Source organism: Manis pentadactyla, chromosome 2 (assembly GCF_030020395.1).
Source record: "Manis pentadactyla isolate mManPen7 chromosome 2, mManPen7.hap1, whole genome shotgun sequence".
NCBI lineage: Eukaryota > Metazoa > Chordata > Mammalia > Pholidota > Manidae > Manis > Manis pentadactyla.
In genome coordinates this window covers 6,896,245-6,906,584 of record NC_080020.1, presented here as the reverse complement: position 1 = coordinate 6,906,584, position 10,340 = coordinate 6,896,245, and the positions used below count along the sequence as shown (strand labels likewise).

The 10,340-nt window shown below is 44.7% G+C and overlaps 1 protein-coding gene across 1 annotated transcript in view; it reads left to right on the top strand.

The window, feature by feature from the left end:
* Positions 1-204: 204 nt before the first annotated feature.
* The window catches only part of FRY (FRY microtubule binding protein), a 387,367-nt gene continuing 377,231 nt past the window's right edge, over positions 205-10,340 (top strand). The window contains exon 1 of the mRNA XM_057489806.1: positions 205-401. The gene's annotated coding sequence lies outside the window, so the exon portion shown is untranslated. The remainder of the gene's footprint in view (positions 402-10,340) is intronic.

The following is a 10,340-nucleotide window of genomic DNA, read 5'->3' as shown; positions in this document are numbered from 1 at the left end:
GCAAAGGAGAGAAACTGCAGAACCCAGGAACGCGCCGTGCCCCGCAGGAAGCCTCGCCCAGCCAGGAACCCCACCCTCCCGCCGCCCCGCGCGTCCCCGGCGCGGGAGGGCGGGGCTGGGGCGGGGCCAGCCGCTCCGGCAGCCAATCCCGGCGGCGGCGCGTCCCAGGGGTCCGCGGCTCGCCGGGCGCGCAGGGGGCGGGGCTGCGCTTGACAGTGGCGGTCGCCGGGCAGCGGAGCCCGGGCGCGGCGAGCTGAGGCGCAGCGCTGGGAGCGCGCGGTCCCCGCCGGATCCGGTCCTCGGCGCGGCGCGGTAGCTTCCCGCGGCGGCGGCGGCGACGGCGGAGTCCGGGCGATGCTGCGGCTCTCCGAGGGCGCCGGCGTCCCGGCCTCTTCCTGAAGGTACCCAGCCCCGCTCGTCCCCTCTCCCCGGGGCTCCGCGTACGGGGCTCGAGGCTCCTGGAGCGAGTGGCGGGCTGGTGAGCGGGGCGGGTGGGGCTGGGCGGGGCCGCGCCGTCGGGCCGGCGGTCCCGCGAGGCGAAGGGTGGCGGCGGAGGAAAGCGGGTGCGGGAGGAGGGCGGTCTCCGGGCGGCAGCGGGCGGCATCCCCATCCTCCATCCTCCTCCTGCTTCCCGTGGTTTGCAAGAGGCTTTGCTCCAGGAGAAAGTTTGATACTGAGACTCGAGGAGCCAGACTCGAGGGTCCCCGCGGCCCGCACATCCGCTGCCGGGGACGCCCGGGTCCCGAGGATGGGCATGCAGGAATCCTTAACCGCTTTGAGACCCGAGCAGCCTTCTTGCCACGAGCGCTTCCTTGAGGAAATGCCTCTGTGGGAATCCCCTTTGGGGAGGTGGCTTTCCGGAGACAGAGCCTCCAGAGCCCCCACTCTGTGGCTTTTGCTTGAAAACAGTGCAGCGGGTCTGTCCCATGTCCTCGCCCCCTAGAATGGGAGCTGCAATCCGTGCTCTAAGAGCTTCACATATTTCAGACGACCTTCTGATGAAAGATCCGGAAACACCAGTGTGTCCAAGGCGCCCGGGATTAATTCTGTCAAATCTTGGCTATTTTCTTACTGCCATGTGCTTCCAGTTTTCCCTGAGTGCTGGGCGGGTGCTGTGGGGTACAGGAAAGGGAGGAGAAGTTACGGCCCAGTTCTAAGGGGGAGAGGTGGGAACAATGAATACAGAGCACATGTACCCACTTGAAGATAGGAGAAAGTTTGAACCCTCAAAAACAAGATGGATTAGGTGGGACTTACTTGCTTTACAAAACTTACTCTAATGCAGAGAAATACAGTCAGAATTGAGCTTTACACAAGATTGTAGGACCACATCATCAGTTAGTAGCTCACAATAGAGGTAGTAACAAGTAGACATCACATGGGATTGAAATTAACAAATATATATTGATCCTGTTAATTCCAATGGATCTGATACTTTTCAGATCACACATATGGATTCTGACATTTGCTTTGTTCATTTCTTATCAAGACACATTCATACCATAAGAGAACTTTATACCAGCTTTTGTGCCTAGAAACACCCTCAGCTAAGGACGTGGGCATTTGGTTCTGGTTCCTGTTATATACGCTATAGCAGGTGGTAATGCCACATCTGTAGGAACATTTGCATCATAAAGAGAAGGAAATTTCCTTAGTAGTGACACACGTGGTACCGAGCACATACTGTGTGCCAGATACAATGATGGGGTGGGATTTTGACCTGGATCTCCTTGATCTGCTGATACTCTTTACCGCTGTCCTATGCTGTCTCTCATCCCCTCTTGAGAGAGCATTCCCTGTGTTACAGTAGGTAATCCAGATATGGCAATTTATACTATCTCTACTGGCTTCCTGGATCAGACCCCATTCTACAATATTCTCTCCCTCTGAGAACCTGACACTGCATGCCTGTGCCCAACAGATACTCTGTTCACCAAAGAGTGACGTCAGGATCTCCCCAGACTCCAGCATGTGAAATCAGATGGAAACATAAACTTGTCCTTTCAGATAAGTTGGTTCTGGAAGACAGGTAGCCAAGTGTTTCCTTCCTTGTCACTTCAGGAGCAGTCTCTACCCTCTCAGTCACCCAAGCCTGTTTTAGCTCTGTACACACAACACACACCACCAGTTGGCAGCAACGCAACCTGGCAGTGTTCACATTGTCACACTCATCTTCCTGTACCAACTGTCAGAGAATTCCTGACACAGGCCAGCCTACTTTAAAAGGAAAACCTGAAACAAAGTTGCTGGGGAAGGCAGTATTAAGTTCAGGGAATCCCTGGATTCTCCACTGGGGACCGAAAAGGAAATTACCAGAGGACCCTAGGAGCAGGAAGCAGACCTTTTCCATAGTGTGAAATGCCATGCATTTGATACAGTCTGTTGTCAATACTATTGAAGATATGTGTCCACCATATAGACACCCTTTTACCTCCTGTCCTGGTGATGCATGTGGCCACACACCTGTTTCTGATTTGATTACTTCCTTTTGCAGCCTTGCGGTTGTCACTTGGCTGAAGTATCAAGAACTGATGTCAGAGTTGTGACACAGTATGTTTTGAAGCTGGGCCTAAAAAAACCATGTCTGTACAATCTGCAGAGAAATCATATCATTTCTCCTCCTTAGGGGTGTGTGTTGTTCTCTCCCCCTGATATAGTTTTCAACTCTCTCTGGTTCCAAAATGATTTACAGTACCATGCCTAAAAAGAAATAGATGCATTTTTGAGCTGTGGCCATATGCTGCCTGGAAACATATCCCAGTAGCTGGCATTTTACTCATGTTACCCTAGTGCAGAGTCTCAAAGTCCTGTATGCATGCTTTGGGATTTCAAATGGACTTCCCTATCTAATGATTTCACTCCATGCCCTGTGGCAGTTGTCAGGTTTGAGTTTAGAATACAGCCCTGACACCTTCCCTCTAATATCTCTAAACTGCCAGAAACTGTAACAGCACTAATTAAAGCTGGGAAAAGAGAACATGAGATTTGCTCATAGTCACACTCTTGCACCAGAATGGAAGATGTACCAGAAACACTGTTGGGGATGAAGAGTGAAGCAGATGTCTTTAAAATGACTAGTTACCCAGAGAATTATACCAAACTATTGACATCACACAGTCTGCCTAAAGTTGGGTTCATGCAAATACCTCATTAACTTAAAATGGTCCAGTGTCAACAGATTTCCAGTCTGCATTCTATTCTGTTTATAAAACTTGTCATTAACTAACATGCCATCTTTATTTCCATATTTCCTCAAATCTAAAATACCATCAGTTGTAAGACACATTCCTTTTTTTGGTCACACAAAAAGAAAGAGAAGATACTGCCCGTTATATTATGACATGCCACTTTAACAATGGTTCTCCATGACACTGTGTGAGTTGGTCACACTTATCTTTTATTGCTTTCATATTTCCTTCATTGCTTCCTGGGGTTTTGATACTTTTTCCTGCTGGTCCTTTCAGTTTCCTTGCTAAGAGTGTGATTGGCAGTGGGTTTGCATATATCTTATTAACAGACCATAGCTCAGATTCATCTGTGTGTCTTTCTTTCTTCAGTCTGGTAAAGCACTTGAATCTGTCTTTGCAAGGTAACAGGAAAATGCCAAAAAATAGACAGATGTGTTGTTTAGTAATATAACACATGTACCCCACTGCTTTATTTCTGTGCCTTGGTGCATACAAAGTGACATCTTTCAGTTAAAATCACAGCCTAATCTTTTTGAAAACCATTTAAATGGCAATTAAACAGAATGTGTGCAGTGCCAACAATGCCCATAATTTAGCAGAAGTGGCAACAAAATAAATAGCTGTGACCAAGTTTGTTCATGTGGCAGAGCAATGACAATTGTGCTGTGACTACTGTCATTTTGTCAGCAGTTTTAAGATACTGCCAATATTAAGACTCACCCTGATTTCAGAGAAGTTAAAATGTGAAGAAAAAAGCCTTAGCTATGAGATCTGCTAGTCTGTGTCCTTAGTTTCCTGAACCCTAACCTGCCTACCTTCTTTCATGTGATCATTCATTCATTCATTCATTCATGTAGTCATTCATTTGGTTAGACTTCAAGCTCCTGGAGGGCAAGGACTTCTTCTCTTGTTCTCTACTATAGGCCAACCACTAGAAGAGTCTAGAACACATAGTTAATCTGCTCAGTGAATGTCCATAGAAAGTGAATGGAAGTCATTCTTCCATGGAGTGTCATAGGGACGCATCAAGGAGTCGACTGTTCTCCTGCTGGTCGGAAAACATTCTTATAATTATGAGATTGACAGAAATGCCAAACAGAAAAAGAGTGAGGCCAGCATTTAAGTCTTTGATTTTATTTACAGATCCCTATTCAAAGTATTTCATGCTGTTACAAAACTAGTGCAGGGTAGAAGAAATTCCATTGTAACTTTTATTAATCTTTGATTACTGAAGGAATCTGTAACAACTTTCATCTTGGCCCCTTTGTATGATCCAAAATAAAAAATTGCTCAAATTTTATGCTTAGTTCAATTGTTCAATTTCGCGTACTTGTCCCACTGTGTACTTAAACATAGCTGAGAATTCATAGGTACATACTGTTCCGCCGTAGGCTGTTCTGACACAGACACTCAGTGCTGGTGACTTTGGATGCGCATCTCCAAGAAGACTTATGTGTATATGTATTTCAAGGCCTTGCCTATTGTCCACTTTTTAACCCCAAAAAGGGCATCTTGACATTTTGACAAAGAAAAAGACAAGGGAAAAGCTTGAGAGGCGGTACAGACCTCCATCTATCAGTGCCTCTGCCTCCTTACTGCCCCCTAGTCAAGCCGGCTGTACTTCCAGGCCAAGGACAGGAAGCTGGATGAAGACGCAGCAGAAGGAACGGCAGGGAGGCTCAGCTTAGCAGAAGCTCTGCTGCAGTCCCGAGGAGCCGAGGTAATTAGCACGGCCCAGATAACCTCCAAGTCCGTGACTGTAAGACTGGATCTGCAAAGACACCCAGACTCCAGTCCAGTGACATGTGTGACCTCTGAAACAAGTGCATAACCAATGAAGGTCACTCGCGAGTTCCTAAGATACATTCAGTCCGCCCGCTCAGGGTGAGAACATGATGTGGGCAGAGGGTCACCACGGCCTCTCCCCATGTGCCAAGGTAGCAAGTGTCATGACCGGACCCAGCAGACAGACCAGAGTTGATTCTTTCATACAGTATAAAATAATCATTAATTAAGTCCTTTTGGTTATATGCCAAACAAACTTACATGTAATTACTTTTATGAAGAGGCAAGACAAGCAGGCTTAGGATTGGCTGGTTTGAATAATTTCAAAAGGCTTTGGGGCATAGGGCTGCCCTCGTTGTCTGACCCCTGACTCCAGAATGATTACAGCAGGTGGCTAGTGCCCTACATGTGAGGGCCAATAGAGGAGGTGGTTGGGAGCATGGACTCTGGATTGATTGGCTTGCTTAGGGAAGGCACTTTGGAAGACCAGTGGTTTGTCTGTAGGAATGGGCTCACCCTGGGAGAGGCAGCCCTGCCAGCATCATCAAGGTGCCGAGATGTCAAAACATCACAGTACAGAAAATAAAAGACAGCGAATACATGGAGATGAATGAATTCAGTCCATGTCCACATGGAGGATTCAGCCAAATGTGCCAAAATGCCTGGTGGTGGGCCTGACACATGGCCCTCTCATCCAGTAAACATTAATTAAATCTGATCGTGGTGCCAGATGGTCCAGCCATGCTCACAGTCAGTGTTTGCTGGGTACTGGGGTCAGGGGCTCAGAGTTCACCTCGAGAGAAAGAAAGCATGAGAAACTGCCCAGTACGTAAAGGATCCCCAGGTAAAAGATGAACCACCCAGGTGAAGAGGAGGCAAGCACTTAAATCTTTAACACATAAGTGAGCCTTAAGCAAATACATCTTTAGCTGTAAGATCTTAAAACCTGTAAGGTAATTATGTTCAGGGTAAATCCTCATTCACTGGGTTTGGAGTGTCAAGAAAGGCAGGAGGCATGAACATTAACAGGCAACTTTTAAAAAGGTCGTCTCTCAGAGTAACACTGGAGTTGCAAAATGAATTGTGTGCTGCAGATGTACTCTGGAGTAGACTTCTACATGTAAACTACTCAAAATAGCATGAAACATACTTTTTTTCTTGACTGCCTGTCAGTACGATCAGATGATCAGATGGTGCACATACACATAAAGGCCTGGTGCTGGAGGGAATCGTATGGATGCCATTGGCAGAATGCGGTGGTGCCAAGCCTAGGCACAGAATGTTTAAAATGTACCTTTATTTTCAGGATGCTGGTGGAGGGCGGCGATGTGTGGAGCGGACATGGGGTTAGACTCAAGACATTACTTTTAATGATGAATAGAAGGAATGAGTGATTGGAGAAGTGTTAGGACGGATGGCTAAGTAAGTTAAATGTGTTGCTGCTTTCGTGACTTTTCTGTATGTGGCTGGTTAATGATTACAATGTCTTTAAAGTTCTATGACTTTTTCTTGGAATCTTGACCATGCATGTGAAGAAGTAGTCATGAAAACATAAGCAGGAGGTCAGTCTCAAAAATCTCAGGAGGGTAATTTCTCCAGCGAGAAGTGAGATTGCTCTCTGCCTGTCATTCGTTTCACTGTGTGACTTTGCACACATCTCCTTTGCATTGCGTAGGAGCCTGTCTGTGTTGATGGAAATGGTAGGAATGTTTTCACTGGAGCACAGCTGCTCCCCCATCGTGTTTCCAAACTGACATCGTAACTCCCTAATTAAAGTAGCAATATTAGCTTAAACTGGCCAGTGAAAGCTTTTCTGCCTGGCTTATGTTGCTGACCTAGATTTGATGTTGGTCAGGACAGTCCTTGGGTTTATCCACACCACTGAAGTGTGTCTGCCTTAACCCAATATATTTTATAGTCCAGGATTTGTGGCCTTTTAACCTCTGGCTCCATACATCAATTAAACCCATATAAAAATGGAGTAGTTAGTCAAATGCAGTAATGTGCAGAAACATTTGAATTGTCCTAAAACTGTATTGAATAGTTGAATCTACATGAGTGCTGCATCTTGCTTTCAGATATTTCTCAAAATCATTGGCACTCAGGAGTCCTTTGCTTCTTGGAGCCCCTCCTTAGCTTTGATACTTGCACATGAGATCCAAAAATGGGAGGAAGAGCCTTCCTGGAGCTGTTCTAGGTATTTGCATTCTATTTTAGCTTTAACCTTTATGAATTTGGGAACGGAGGGGTAAGAGGCATACCTTTGCAAACCTTTTGAGCCCTAGAGACTAGGAAAGGGTCTGCAAATGGTAGGAGTTTAATAAATATGTACTGAATTAGAATATATTGTTTGCCTGATTGACACAGGAATTTCCATCCTTTTTGGCTCAAAGATTCTTATTAATTATGAATAAAAGTCTTTATATAATGCTTTATAATTTGATAGTTAAATCACCTAGAATGAAAAATCAAGAACATCAAAACTGAAATTTTAACAAAAAGAAGTCATGAAGATAAACATGCCTTCACAAATTTTTTTAAAAATCTGTTACAAATGACCATTATTAAAATTCTATGATACTGAATTTAAAATTAGAGTAAGAATAATAGTATATTCTAGATTTTGGTATAGATTATCTAATGAACTTAATTTGATACAAATAAGCAGTATAGCTTTGAGGAAATATCAGTTACTTAATGAAGCTTACTAAAGTATAGAATTAACAGTTTGAAGAAAAGAAAATAGAAAAACAGAAAAAGTAACACATTTTAGTCATAAACAAATACAGGTTTTCCTCACTGTGCAAAAGTACAGCATTTCTATGAAACCTTTTGTAAACAAGTATGGCATAAAGCAAAGAATAATTACCATTTTGTAAAAGCAAAAATCCCCTTCAGATTTCTGTCAGCTAGTGACAATAGGTACTAATGTAGGTCTTTTGTAAAATCAATTAATTTCAGATAAGCCATAATGTTACATGTTGGAAAGAAGATAAAGAAATATGATAATAATGGATACATGTCATTATACATTTGTCCAAATCCACAGAATGTACAATAAAATCCAGAGTGAACCATGAGGTAAAATGTGTACATCACAGGTGATGATATGTCACTAGTTCATCATTGTAACAAAGGCACCGCTGTAGTGGGGGAGGCTGATGATACGGGAGGCTGCGCATGTGTGGGGCAGGAGGCATATGGGAAATGTCTGTGCCTTCTCATCAATTTTGCTGTGAACCTTAAACTGCTTTTAAAAAAAAAAGTCTTAATAAAAAAGGAAAAGGAAGGGAGGGAGAAAGGGATGGGAAACAGGCAAAGTAATGCATGTATCCCAGGTCTGCAGGCAAAGAAGATTTTTCTGTATGTTTCTGTCATCGTACAAAAGACAGATGCACTCATATACAGAAAATGGAAAGCACTTAAGTAGTGAAATATACTGAAACAATTCTAAAAGGCAAAATGACAGAATGAGAAAGAACATGGCTAAGGAAAACCTATAGAAAATATGTAAGAAGTTGATATGGATATGAGGTTGATGGCAGGAGTAGTCAGATTCTAGTCTGTGGGGTTGAGGGAGATGAGCAGACATTTGGACACTGAAATAGAAATGTCAGATCATTACGTGATAGGTCCAGAACATAAAACATACACATTAATTGCCACCACTTCAAGGGGCAGTTTATGCTTTTTGTACAAATCAAAGCTGATCTGGAAAGTTGGAGTTCTGTGTCCAGTGACTTCTTTTTCATTTGTTGAACTAGTAAAACAAAAATAATGACAATAATCCTTCAATTGCCACTAGAGATGATAAATCCTTAGAGACTTTTTTCAGAAACCACTTGAGACACAATAGCATATCAGGATTCTCTTCCTTTACTTAGATGTTTTTCCAAGCAGTAGACACAAATTTGATAAGAGACCTCGGTTCAGACATTCACAGACCCTAGTAGCACTTGAGACCGGGTTTCCGCCTTAGTTGTATCTCTTAAAAACACACTTATCCAAAATACTGCTTATGGCTTTGAAATTTGGTCTCAATACAATCTTCCCTTCAGCATTATCCTCTTATTTCTGAGGGAACTGGAGTAGAGGTTCTGTGAGTATGGCATGGGAGTGGAGAGTGACTTTCCTGCCCGTGGAAATGACCAGGGCAGAGGTTGGGAGACCCCTTGAGCAGTGGCTACATTATATCAGGCGTGTTTTTGGGTGTGGAAAGAGCTCAGACTCAGGAAGTCTTGGACCCACCGCCCCCTCATCCACAGGATAAATGGACCAGTGCCCTTTGAAGGCTGTGCGGCTAGGGCTAAGCTACAAGCTTTACGTCCTCCCCTTATTTAATCCCCACAGCAGCCCCCTGCACAGGAGATCTGTTATTATCTCTATTTTACAGATTAGGAAACTGAAGAAAGAGGTTAGATGTTTTGCCCAATGTCACTTCGGTGGCAGGTGAAGAAGTTGAAGGAAGACACCTGCCTCAGTGTGGGACCCAGAACCATGCCTTTAAACCCCTGCATTGTACCCAATGGGGTTCACCTGACACCCCTGTCCTAGCTCCCTTGTTTGTAAAAGGGGTCCCTTCATTCTTCCGGGCAGTTTGCTGTGCATTTGCAGGAGAGCATTTGTAAAATATCTCATGTGCTGATGGCCTGGTGCGGAGCAGTTGCCTGTTGCTACTGTGGCTTTTGTTTTTTGGGAATGAGTGTGAGGTACTCATCTGGTGAAAGTCCCAGGTATTTTTTGCCTCTCGGGGTTAGCCCTGTCCTGTCCACTGCTATGGCAACCACTCTGTCAAGCTGTCCACCATTGCACATCTACAGGAACTTCCCTACTGGGCTCTGGAAGCCCAGCCTAGAGCCCTCTCTTCTCGCCGGAGCTGTCTGTCTTGCCCTACACAGAGTGTCAGCTGAATGGGAAGCAGCTCAAGTAGAAACAGAAGCACTTTCAAAGGGCGTGGAGGGCGCAGAGCAGCATTATTCTGTGCAGGAGTCTGCACCACTCAGCCAAGCAGTGGGACCAAACCCACCCACACCTAACACGCCGGTGCCGAGAACTGGGGAACTGTCATCTTCATTTGCTATCCTTTGAGTCCTAGATATGCTGTCTTCTTGAATAAGAATAAAACCATAGGCAACCTGTAGTTTACTCCAGAAGCAATAACTAGATAGAAAGAAGGCTTTTAATTAGAGGTTCCATAAGGTCTTAAGTAGTTCGCAGACCTGAAACATTCATGTCAATACATTGTAGCTAGTGAAACCTACATTGTATTCCCCCAATTCTTTGACAAGATCCTCAGGCATCCACTTAGGAGTTTTTAGAAATCGATTACAAAAGTGCTCTTATAATTTCACAGGTCCAGCACCATGG